This window comes from Rhinatrema bivittatum, chromosome 2 (genome assembly GCF_901001135.1).
Source record: "Rhinatrema bivittatum chromosome 2, aRhiBiv1.1, whole genome shotgun sequence".
Classification (NCBI taxonomy): domain Eukaryota; kingdom Metazoa; phylum Chordata; class Amphibia; order Gymnophiona; family Rhinatrematidae; genus Rhinatrema; species Rhinatrema bivittatum.
The window spans coordinates 569,591,250-569,604,152 of record NC_042616.1 but is presented as its reverse complement, the minus strand read 5'-3'; positions in this window follow the sequence as shown (position 1 = coordinate 569,604,152).

Genomic DNA, 12,903 nt, shown 5'->3' with positions numbered 1-12,903 from the left:
TTAGTGTAGCTGGGTTCAAAAAAGGTTTGGATAAGTTCTTGGAGGAGAAGTCCATTAATGGCTATTAATCAATTATACTTAGGGAATAGCCACTGCTATTAATTGCATCAGTAGCATGGGTTCTTCTTAGTGTTAGGGTAATTGCCAGGATCTTGTGGCCTGGTTTTGGCCTCTGTTGGAAACAGGATGCTGGACTTGATGGACCCTTGGTCTGACCCAGCATGGCAATTTCTTATGTTCTTATGTTCTTAATGCTGCGTCAGGGCAATATCACGTCTGGATGGAAATCTTTAATGACAAGAATATCATGATTAAAAACCAGAATTATAAAATTCCTTAATGTTCACATATTCCAAATTTCTACTTACGATTACTTTCATGTCATGCTTTCTATTCATCGGGCTTTAAATCAATGGCAAAAAAACATGCATATTAGATGTCCATTTTTATAGGCTACTCACAAGTAACATAATGATGTCTTCACATCTGTCAAGTGTTTTCATTAAATACTATGTCGTAATGTGGACGTTGTTTATTACAGACTAGACCAATCTATTGTGCTATTTAAAACCTGATGTTCTTCACTCTGCATTCTAAATATCAACTGTTCTTTTCTGTACAGATTATGTGCCCGATCTCCTCTACTGTGGGGTTTGACTGTGTCTATCACAAACCACTTCAGTTGTTCAAAACAATGATTAAATTTTGCACAGTGAGCAACCAACAGTGCATTTTCTTTGTCATTTTTAATGCAACTTCTATGCTCACAAATGCTCTGTCTAAATGTTATTGTGGTTTGTCCCACATAATTACAGGAGCATGGACAGATGATGATATAAACCACATGAGTCGATGCACAGGTGGCAAAATGTTTTAATGTATATTTATGTTGAGTTATTATGTTGACAAATACTTTAATTTGCATAGTTTGAGAACAAATGGAACAATGTCCACATTTGTAATGGCCAAAAGGTCTAGTTCTATCTATAGTGGTCTGCTGTTTAACTTCCTCTAATAATGTAGGATATAAAATTTCTCTAAAGTTTTGATTAGGAGAATAAGCCATTCTGAAGTCCATATCCTGAAAACCTTCAATAGTTTGTATGATAGACCAATGGGAATGGATGCTTTTAATGATTTGTCGGCTGAGTGGAGAATATCGTGTGATGCATGTAGCTAAGCTGTTTTCTGATTCCACATGTTTATTTTTAGATTTTAAAAAATCTTCCCTGTCACTATATAGAGCTCTCTTATATCCATTCTTAATACTTCTGCTTGGGTATCCTCTGGCTTTGAATTGATACATTAGTTCTTGTGATTTTTCTTTAAAAGTATTTATATCTGTACAGTTTGTTCTGTACCTAAAGAACAGTGAGATCGGAAGACTTTTTTCAATGGCAAGGGATGAGAACTTGAATAATGCAAATAGGAAAATGCTCGTCGAAATTTTGCCTTCTGTAGTTTTACTGATGAGAAGATCCAAGAAAGAAATGCTGTTGTACCGCATATTCAATGTGAATTGGATATTCTCATCACATGTTTTGATCCAAGTGTGGAACAATTTCAGCTCTTCAACAGTACCGTCCCAGATTATAAAAATGTCATCGATATAGCGTCTGTAGAATTTTAAGCCTTCTGAAAATGGTGAATTATCAACCCATTCTGCTTCAAAATCCATCATGTAGATATTGGCAATGCTATAGGCCATGGTGGCCCCCATAACAGTGCCTGATATCTGTTGATAATATGCATTCTGAAAGATGAAACAATTATTCCTCAAAGTTAATTCAACCAATTTGTAAATAAATTGTGTAGGTACTTTATGTGGACGTTCTCTATTCTGAAGAAAATTGGAAAGAACTTGCAAAGCATTTTCATTAAAAAAATCATTAAAAGCATCCATTCCCATGTGCCTATCATACAAACTATTGAAGGTTTTCAGGATATGGACTTCAGAATGGCTTATTCTCGTAATCAAAACTTTAGAGAAATTCTATGTCCCGAATTATTAGTGGAAGATAACAAACAGCAGACCACTATAGATAGAACTAGACCTTTTGGCCATAAGAAATGTGGACATTGTTCCATTTGTTCTCAAACTATGCAAATTAAAGAATTTGTCAACATAATAACTCAACAAAAATATACATTAAAACATTTTACCACCTGTGCATAGACTCATGGTTTATATTATCATCTGTCCATGCTCCCACAATTATGTGGGACAAACCACAAGAACATTTAGACAGCGCATTTGTGAGCATAGAAGTTGCATTAAAAATAACAAAGAAAATGCACCATTGTTTGCTCACTGTACAAAATGTAATCATTGTTTTGAACAACTGAAGTGGTTTGTGATAGACACAGTCAAACCCCACATTAGAGGAGGAGATTGGGCACAGAATGCAGAGTGAAGGACCTCAGGGTTTAAATAGCACAATAGTTTGGTCTAGTCTGTAATAAACAACATCCACATTACGACATAGTATTTAATGAAAACACCTGACAGATGTGAAGACGTCATTACGTTACTTGTGAGTAGCCTATAAAATGGACATCTAACATGCACGTTTTTTGCCATTGATTTAAAGGCCGATGAATAGAAAGCATGACATGAAAGTAACCATAAGTAGAAATTTGGAATATGTGAACATTAAGGAATTTTATAATTCTGGTTTTTAATCACGATATTCTTGTCGTTAAAGATTTCCATCGAGACGCGATATTGCCCTGACGCAGCATTCTGCGAAACCTTGCCAACGTCGGCGTTTCTTGTGTCTTCTGGTGTCCACAGGCAATTTTCAGTGCCTTAAACTTTAAAGAAGAAAATTTGCCTTCTAAGATAAGTAATCTTGACGCCGTTCAGGCAACCTTTATAGTGCCTACAAGATTGTGTTTGGAAGTACTTCACCGGCAGCTTTTTCAAGTGCCGATGAAATCGGGACTAGAATTGTTTTTCTATTGGGCAATTATAATGTTCTATAGACTGCAAGAATGGTTATTAGACACATAGGGCCTCATTTTCTAAAGTATCGCAGGCCTGTGATACTTTATAAGATGAGGGACGGGGGGCGGGCCTGCGCTAGCCGTCAGCGATCGCACCATCGCGGTGCAATCGCTGCCAGTTTCGCACCCAATAGCTCCACCATAGGAGGTGTAGCTATTGGGAGCGAAATAGGCAGCGAAAAGGCACTTACCTTTTCACTGTGTGTGCCGTCGTTGCGGAGTCGGCCCGGTGACGCCCCAACTCCTCCTCCTTCTGGGGCCGACTCCGCCCCCATTTTGGTATTGCATGCGAAAAGGGACTTTTCGCATGCAAAACGTCCCTTACCGCGTGCGATAGTGATACCGGTTGAGTTTAATTGTTGAAAATTTGATTGTTTAATTTCTGGTTCAGAATTTTGTGAAACCACCCAACAAAAATACTAGCGCTCACGTGGTGATTTTCATAAAAATTGTGTAAGCTCAACACAAATACTAGAGCTTACAAAAAATGTCTAATATATTTTTAAAGAAAAATCGAAAATTAAAAAGCAGATTTTCAATGAAAAGATATAACCAATAAAGAGGTTTTTAGACCTATGATTGCATCGACTGGTTCATACTCTGATAATCTATTCAGAAAAAATACCAGTGCTGAGGTCTTTTCCTCTACAAATAAAAAATATATTTTCATGCAGTCACTAAAAATGCATTCACACCTTCTCCTTGCTTTATCCCACACATGCTCACTCATATACACACAAACACTTATATGCTTTCACTCATGCATACGCAAACATATACATGCACATTCACACTCATGTGCATTCTGTCATGCATGCTCAATCATATATGCACACCTGTATTTCACTCTATTGTTGAACTACATAGCTCTCTCTCATGCTCAACCATACATGCGCGCGCACACACACACACACACACTCCCATATGCTCAACCATACACGCACATACACACTCTCATACGCTCTTACATGCGCAATTAAGCTCTGGAATTTATTACCAGAGAATGTGGTTAAGGCAGTTAGTGTAGCTGGGTTTAAAAAAGGTTTGGATAAGTTCTTAGAGGAGAAGTCCATTAACTGGTATTAATCAAGATGACTTAGAGAATAGCCACTGCTATTAGTGGCATGGGATTTACTTAATATTTTGGGTACTTTCAAGTTACTTGTAACTTGGATTGGCCACTTTTGGAAATCGGATACTGGGCTTGATGGACCCTTAGTGTGACCCAATATGGCACCTTCCCATGTTCTTATGTTCTCAATCACACATGTACTCATATGCTCACAAGGTTTCCCATTCCTTGAATCCAGGAAAGACCCAAGTGTCCAGCAAGGCTCCTACCATGAAAAGGTGAAAATCCTGAAAACAACCCAGAGGGGTATCCACACCAGCTAGGGAACAGACTGGCAGGACCACCCTCCTGACCCTGGTCAGGAATCCCAGGCTAGGTTAGCCTGTTCTCTCCAACTGGGTCTGAAAATACAACAAAAGGTAAGTGTCTACCACCTCCTAACTCTCCAAAAATTATATACGACTGCATCTAGACTCTCAGGACAGAGCTGTCATAAAGCATCCCATGGGATCTGCCTTTCCCAGGCCCCTCAAAGGGAGGGACTGGAATTTGAATGGATCCTCCCCCATCCAATAACTTATTTTTGCTATTATCTTCTTGGGCATACTGGTAACTGAAGAATGGCTCTCGGTTACACTTATGCTCTCTCTCACATGCTCAGTAATTCACACATGTTCATACCCTCCCTTTCACATGCACAGTCATTCACACACACACATGCTCATAGTCTTTCTCTTTCCCCTAGCCTCCAAGTGTGCTGCAGTATGGGGAGGGAAGCCAATGCCTCTTGCCCTCAGTGGGCTGCACTGCTCATTGCTGGGGTGGGGAGAGGGAGGATGAGATCAATGCTTTTCACGGCTGCACTGCTCTTTTCATGGAGAGGAAGGAGAAATTCTGTTGTTTTCACAGCCCAGCAGACCATGCTGCTGTTCACTACCAGGGCCGAGGGATGAGGAGGTCTATACTTTTCACAACCCTGTGAGCCACAGTGCTCTTCACTGCTGGGGGAGTAAGGAGGAGGAGGAGAATGTGCTTTTTGTGCGACAGTGCCCCTGTTGTGTGGCACCTATGGCCAAGGCCATATCAGCAATAGGCTAGCTACAGCTCCGAAGCAAATGCCACATTAGCAATGGGCTGGAAAGGAATGGAGAATAAAATGGAAAATATATTGCCTCTGTATCGAGATGAAGTAACCGTACCTTGAGTATCGTGTGCAGTTCTGGTCACCCCATCTCATGAAAAGCATAACTGAACTAGAAAAGATGCAGTGGAGGGTGACAAAAAAGATAGACCATCTCCCCTATGATGAAAGGCTACACATTCTTCAGCTTGGAAAAGAGACGGCTGAGAAGGGACATGACAGAATTTTTATAAAATCATGAGTGGGGTGGATCAAGTAAATAAAGAATGGTTATTTACCCTTTCAAATAATACTAGCACAAGGGGATACTCCATGAAACTAACAACCAGCAGATTCAAAACATTGTAGAAAGTACGTTTTGACTCTGTGCACTGTCAAGTTGTAGAATCGTTGCCAGAGGTAGTGATCAAGAACAGCGAGATTTAAAAGAGGTCTGGATACGTTTCTGGAGGAAAAGTCCATAATACATTATTAGGCAGGAAGACTAAAGATAGTTATTGCTATCCCCGAGAGTAGGTATGAGGAATTAGATCTACATTATGGGATCTGCCAGGTAATTGTGATCTGGATTGGACATTGTCAGAGACAGGATGCTGGGCTTAATGGACATTGCTCTGACCCAGCATAGCAATTCTTATGTTGTTGTCTCCTGCACTCCTGTGAATCAGGTGCTGACAGCTCCGTGCTGCAGGCTGTGGAGGAGGGCAGTAAGGAAGTGCTTCTGTCTCCACCTGCAGCCTTTTGTCTGGCTGTGGAATATCTGAACAATGAGCTGCAGAGAAGAGCAAACACTACATTTCTTTCTCCCAGCTACTGCTCCCATCTCTGCAGCCTGTTGGTTGCCTGTGGAATGTTTGACCACTGGGAGGCAGGAGAGGGCAGACACTGCATTTTTTTTTTTTTTTTTGCTAGCTACTGCTCCTACTTTCCCCTACAGTCTATTAGCTGACTGTAGAATGTCTGACTAATGAGCTGCGGAGGAGGGCAGACACTGCGCTGATCTCCCAGCTACTGCTCCTGCATCTCCTTGCAGCCTATTAGTTATCTGTGGAATGTCTACAGGGGCACCAGAGAGCAGCAGTAGTATAGGACAGACAGGTTTCCTGAGGTGCAGTGGAGATGGGGAGGGCTGCTGATAGAGGGACTAGAAAAGGAAAAGAGGAACAGAGAAACTATAAGGAGGTTGAAAGGGGCTGAGAGAACTGCTGGGAGATGGAATGAACATAAGAAAATGCCATACTGGGTCAGACCAAGGGTCCATCAAGCCCAGCATCCTGTTTCCAACAGTGGCCAATCCAGGTCATAAGAACCTGACAAGTACTCAAAAACTAAGTCTATTCCATGTAACCATTGCTAATGGCAGTGGCTATTCTCTAAGTGAACTTAATAGCAGGTAATGGACTTCTCCTCCAAGAACTTATCCAATCCTTTTTTAAACACAGCTATACTAACTGCACTGACCACATCCCCTGGTAACAAATTCCAGAGTTTAATTGTGCGTTGAGTAAAAAAAGAACTTTCTCCGATTAGTTCTAAATGTGCCCCATGCTAACTTCATGGAGTGCCCCCTAGTCTTTCTATTATCTGAAAGAGTAAATAACCGATTCACATCTACCCGTTCTAGACCTCTCAGGATTTTAAACACCTCTATCATATCCCCCCTCAGCCATCTCTTCTCCAAGGTGAAAAGTCCTAACCTCTTTAGTCTTTTCTCATAGGGGAGCTGTTCCATTCCGGTTATTTTGGTCGCCCTTCTCTGTACCTTCTCCATCGCAACTATATATTTTTTGAGATGCGGCGACCAGAATTGTATACAGTATTCAAGGTGCAGTCTCACCATGGAGCAATACAGAGGCATTATGACTTTTTCCATTTTATTCACCATTCCCTTTCTAATAATTCCCAACATTCTGTTTGCTTTTTTGTCTGCCGCAGCACACTGAACCAACGATTTCAATGTGTTATCCACTATGACGCCTAGATCTCTTTCTTGGGTGGTAGCACCTAATATGGAACCTAACATTGTGTAACTATAGATTGGGTTATTTTTCCTTATATGCATTACCTTGCACTTATCCACATTAAATGTCATCTGCCATTTCGATGCCCAATTTTCCAGTCTCACAAAGTCTTCCTGCAATTTATCACAATCTGCTTGTGATTTAACTACTCTGAACAATTTTGTATCATCTGAAAATTTGATTACCTCACTTGTCGTATTTCTTTCCAGATCATTTATAAATATATTGAAAAGTAAGGGTCCCAATACAGATCCCTGAGGCACTCCACTGCCCACTCCCTTCCACTGAGAAAATTGTCTATTTAATCCTACTCTCTGTTTCCTGTCTTTTAGCCAGTTTGTAATCCACGAAAAGACATCGCCACCTATCCCATGACTTTTTACTTTTCCTAGAAGCCTCTCATGAGGAACTTTGTCAAACGCCTTCTGAAAATCCAAGTACACTACATGTACATGTTTATTAACTCCTTCAAAAAACTGAAGCAGATTTGTGAGGCAAGACTTGCCTTGGGTAAAGCCATGCTGACTTTGTTCCATTAAACCATGTCTTTCTATATGTTCTGTGATTTTGATATTTAGAACACTTTCCAGTATTTTTCCTGGCACTGAAGTCAGGCTAACTGGTCTGTAGTTTCCCGGATCACCCCTGGAGCCCTTTTTAAATATTGGGGTTACATTTGCTATCCTCCAGTCTTCAGGTACAATGGATGATTTTAATGATAGGTTACAAATTTTTACTAATAGATCTGAAATTTCATTTTTTAGTTCCTTCAGAACTCTGGGGTATATACCATCCGGTCCAGGTGATTTACTATTCTTCAGTTTGTCAATCAGGCCTACACATCTTCTAGGTTCACCGTGATTTGGTTCAGTCCATCTGAATCATTACCCATGAAAACCTTCTCCAGTATTGGTACCTCCCCAACATCCTCTTCAGTAAACACCGAAGCAAAGAAATCATTTAATCTTTCTGCGATGGCCTAATCTTCTCTAAGTGCCCCTTTAACCCCTCGATCATCTAATGGTCCAACTGACTCCCTCACAGGCTTTCTGCTTCGGATATATTTTTTAAAGTTTTTACTGTGAGATTTTGCCTCTACGGCCAACTTCTTTTCAAATTCTCTCTTAGCCTGTCTTATCAATGTCTTACATTTAACTTGCCAATGTTTATGCTTTATCCTATTTTCTTCTGTTGGATCCTTCTTCCAATTTTTGAATGAAGATCTTTTGGCTAAAATAGCTTCTTTCATCTCCCCTTTTAACCATGCCGGTAATCATTTTGCCTTCTTTCCACCTTTCCTAATGTGTGGAATACATCTGGACTGTCCTTCTAGGATGGTTGTTGTTTTTTTTTTTAACAATGACCATGCCTCTTGCACACTTTTTACCTTTGTAGCTGCTCCTTTCAGTTTTTTTCTAACAGTTTTTCTCATTTTATCAAAATTTACCTTTTGAAAGTTTAGCACGAGAGCCGTGGATTTGCTTACTGTCCCCCTTCCAGTCATTAATTCAAATTTGATCAAATTATGATCACTATTATCAAGCGGCCCCCACCACCGTTACTTCTCTCACCAAATCCTGAGCTCCACTGAGAATTAGATCTAAAATTGCTCCCTCTCTTGTCTGTTCCTGAACCAATTGCTCCATAAAAATGTCATTTATTCCATCCAGGAACTTTATCTCTCTAACATGGCCCGATGATATATTTACCCAGTCAATATTGGGGTAATTGAAATCTCCCATTATTACCACACTACCAATTTGGTTAGCTTCCCTAATTTCTCTTAGCATTTCACTGTCCGTCTCACCATCTTGACCAGGTGGATGGTAGTATACTCCTATCACTATAGTCTTCCCTGACACACAAGGGATTTCTACCCATAAAGATTCAATTGTGCATTTAGTCTCATGCAGGATGTTTATCCTGTTGGACTCTATGCCATCACGGATATGAAGCGCTACACCGCCTGCCGGGTGCTCCTCTCTGTCATTGCGATATAATTTGTACCCCGGTATCGCACTGTCCTATTGGTTGTCCTCCTTCCACCATGTCTCTGAGCTGCCAATTAAGTCTGTTATCATTCACTGTTATATATTCTAATTCTCCCATCTTACTTCTTAGACTTCTGGCATTAGCATACAAACATTTCAAAGTTTGTTTTTTGTTTGTATTTTCATTCTGCTTTTTAATTGATAGGGATAAGTTAGAATTTTTTTAGCTCAGGTGAGTTTTTAGCTGCAGGCACTTGGACTACTTTTCTAATTATTGGAACCTCACTATCGGGATGCCCTAATTCTAATGTATCATTAGTATCCTTTGAAGATACCTCTCTCTGAAACATGCGCTGCTGAGCGACTGTCTCCTTTCCCCTTTGTTCTAGTTTAAAAGCTGTTCTATCTCCTTTTTAAAGGTTAGCGCCAGCAGTCTGGTTCCACCCTGGTTAAGGTGGAGCCCATCCCTTCGGAAGAGACTCCCCCTTCCCCAGAAGGTTCCCCAGTTCCTAACAAAACTGAATCCCTCTTCCTTGCACCATCATCTCATCCACGCATTGAGACTCCGGTGCTCTGCCTGCTTCTGGGGACCTGCGTGTGGAATAGGGAGCATTTCAGAGAATGCTACGTTGGAGATTCTGGATTTAAGCTTTCTACTTAGCCTGAATTTGGCTTCCAGAACATCCCTCCCACATTTTGCTATGTCGTTGGTGCCCACATGTACCACTCAGCCGGCTCTTCCCCAGCACTGTCTAAAATCCTATCTATACGTTCTAACTCTCTCATCTTATTTTTTTAGACTTCTAGCATTTGTATGCAAGCATTTCAAATATGCTTTTTTTTTGTATTAACAACCTACTTATCATTTGACAGGAATAACGTGGAATCTTACTGTGACTCCAACATCGTTCTAGCTTCAACAGCAAGAGGAAATGTGGAATAAAGGATCTGCACTCACAAAGGGGGGAGTAGCTGGCTTGTTACGGCAGTTACTACCCCAAACCAAATAAGCCTGTTACTTCTATTTCTATGCATATACAGCATAGTTCTCTGCTTCAACGGCAGGGGAGAAGAAAAAACTGATACTTCACGCATATCCAGCATAGCTCCCTGCTTCAACGGCAGGGGAGAAGAAAAAAGGGTTCACACTCACAAAGCGGGGAGTAGCTGGCTTGTTACGGCGGTTACTACCCCAAACCAAATGTGCCTGATACTTCACTTTCGATGCATATCCAGCATGGCTCTCTGCTTCAACAGCATGGGAGAAGAATAAACTGATACCTCAAGCATATCCAGCATAGCTCCCTGCTTCAACGGCAGGGGAGAAGATAAACAACCAATAAGGGCTGTATAACATAGTCTGAGTAGAACAAATAAGCATGGGTGTAGCTTGCTTATTGCGGCGGTTACTACCCCTACTACCCCTAACTTATCAGCTAGATATTCACTTGGATGCAGCTCCATCACTGCTTTCTACATTAATGGTGGGGGTGGAAAGGAAATAGAACCAAGAGCTAAGAGAAACAGATAAGTATGAGAGAAAAAAGTGTGTGAAGCTTGCTGGGCAGACTGGATGGGCCATTTGGTCTTCTTCTGCCGTCATTTCTATGTTTCTATGTTTCTATATGTTGCTCTTTATTTAAAGGCACCTGGATTACTTTAACCATAAACACTCAGCAATAATTCTCTCAGCTTTCTTTTTGGTTTCACTTGCCTCCAAGACTTTTGAAGAACCAATGTGGGTTCATCTGTTGTAATTTTAGATCCTCCCTTGTCAGTACTGCAGACCCTCAGGAATGGTTCTCCTGGGATGGATCATGGATATCCACCAAAGCTGCACTCAAACAATTTTCTTCTCCTGAAAAAACAAAACAAAACAGAAAACAGCCAACAATTTGTGGAACTATAGTATATTATTAGAAATCCGGGATTGCAACAAACTAATTCAAGAGCTTTCTGCACCTTTAGAGGCAAACTGTGTGAGGGTGTCCTTTGGAGAAAAGGAGAATATCTCCCACTCCCAAATTTAGAAGAAAAACATAAAGGAACAGGTATACTACCTTTATGGGGAAAAGCAGTGTACAAGCCTCTCCACTGAAACAAGTGGCCACTCAGCTGAAAAAAGTGCAAAGTCTGAAAACCTGAGCAGGCCAGCATACTCACTGCCTGTATTATACTCAGGTTTTCAGACTTTGCACTTTTTTCAGCTGAGTGGCCACTTGTTTCAGTGGAGAGGCTCGTACACTGCTTTTCCACATAAAGGTAGTATACCTGTTCCTTTATGTTTTTCTTCTAAATTTGGGAGTGGGAGATATTCTCCTTTTCTCCAAAGGACACCCTCACACAGTTTGCCTCTAAAGGTGCAGAAAGCTCTTGAATTAGTTTGTTGCAATCCCGGATTTCTAATAATATACTATAGTTCCACAAATTGTTGGCTGTTTTCTGTTTTGTTTTGTTTTTTCAGGAGAAGAAAATTGTTTGAGTGCAGCTTTGGTGGATATCCATGATCCATCCCAGGAGAACCATTCCTGAGGGTCTGCAGTACTGACAAGGGAGGATCTAAAATTACAACAGATGAACCCACATTGGTTCTTCAAAAGTCTTGGAGGCAAGTGAAACCAAAAAGAAAGCTGAGAGAATTATTGCTGAGTGTTTATGGTTAAAGTAATCCAGGTGCCTTTAAATAAAGAGCAACAATACAAAAAGATTCCACGTTATTCCTGTCAAATGATAAGTAGGTTGTTAATACAAAAAAAAAGCATATTTGAAATGCTTGCATACAAATGCTAGAAGTCTAAAAAATAAGATGAGAGAGTTAGAACGTATAGATAACCTGAAAACCTGAGCAGGCCAGCATACTCACTGCCTCTCCCAAAACCTCTCTCAGAAATTAACTCCTACTTCCCCTAGAGCTCCTACCTTATATTCCTTTGAAAACCTCTCCCATAAGGGCTGGGTCATGCAAATGGACTGTGTGAGCGACTGGGTAAGCCCGAACATACACGAATAATATAAATGAGGATGCTGATAAAGATAAGTTACAGGGGTCTGTAGTAAACTATATTGCTACCTGCCTGAAACTAATCCCTAACATTCCTCACTTTTGATTTAAAAAAATATACGTAGTAAGGTGGTGGAGGGTGGATGACCTCGAGAGGGAACACTGGGTCCATCAACATCTGCCCTTATCATGAATAATTGGCTCAAAACATGAATTTCTTTACTATATTAATTAAAAATGAAAATACTAATGAGTAGGCTTGGTGCACTGAGGCACTCTCTTGAATGCTGTTTTGGTCGTACATTTCAAAGAAAATAAAACTCAGCAGGGGTTGGAACGGTGGCTGCAATGCTGTGCTCGGGTTTTACCTTTTTTTTTTTTTCATTGCTTTTGTTACGTTTATGGTTTTTTTTTTTTTTCTTTTGCGAGGCTAGCGGTAGGTAGTACTCATCCTACAAAGAGCCATTCCTCATTGTGACCCATTCTGTCGCCAGTCAGAGCTGTCAGGTATGTCAGTCAGGCCGTATTGTGGAGGTGTCAGAGACCTAAGCAAAGAGATTAGGTGGACACAAAAAAAAAAAGCTATGAAAGAGGTGGTAATTGCATTCTGGACAAAGAGTTAAAGAAAGAGAAACTTTCCTTTCTCACCAGATCTATTAAAGAAGTGACAG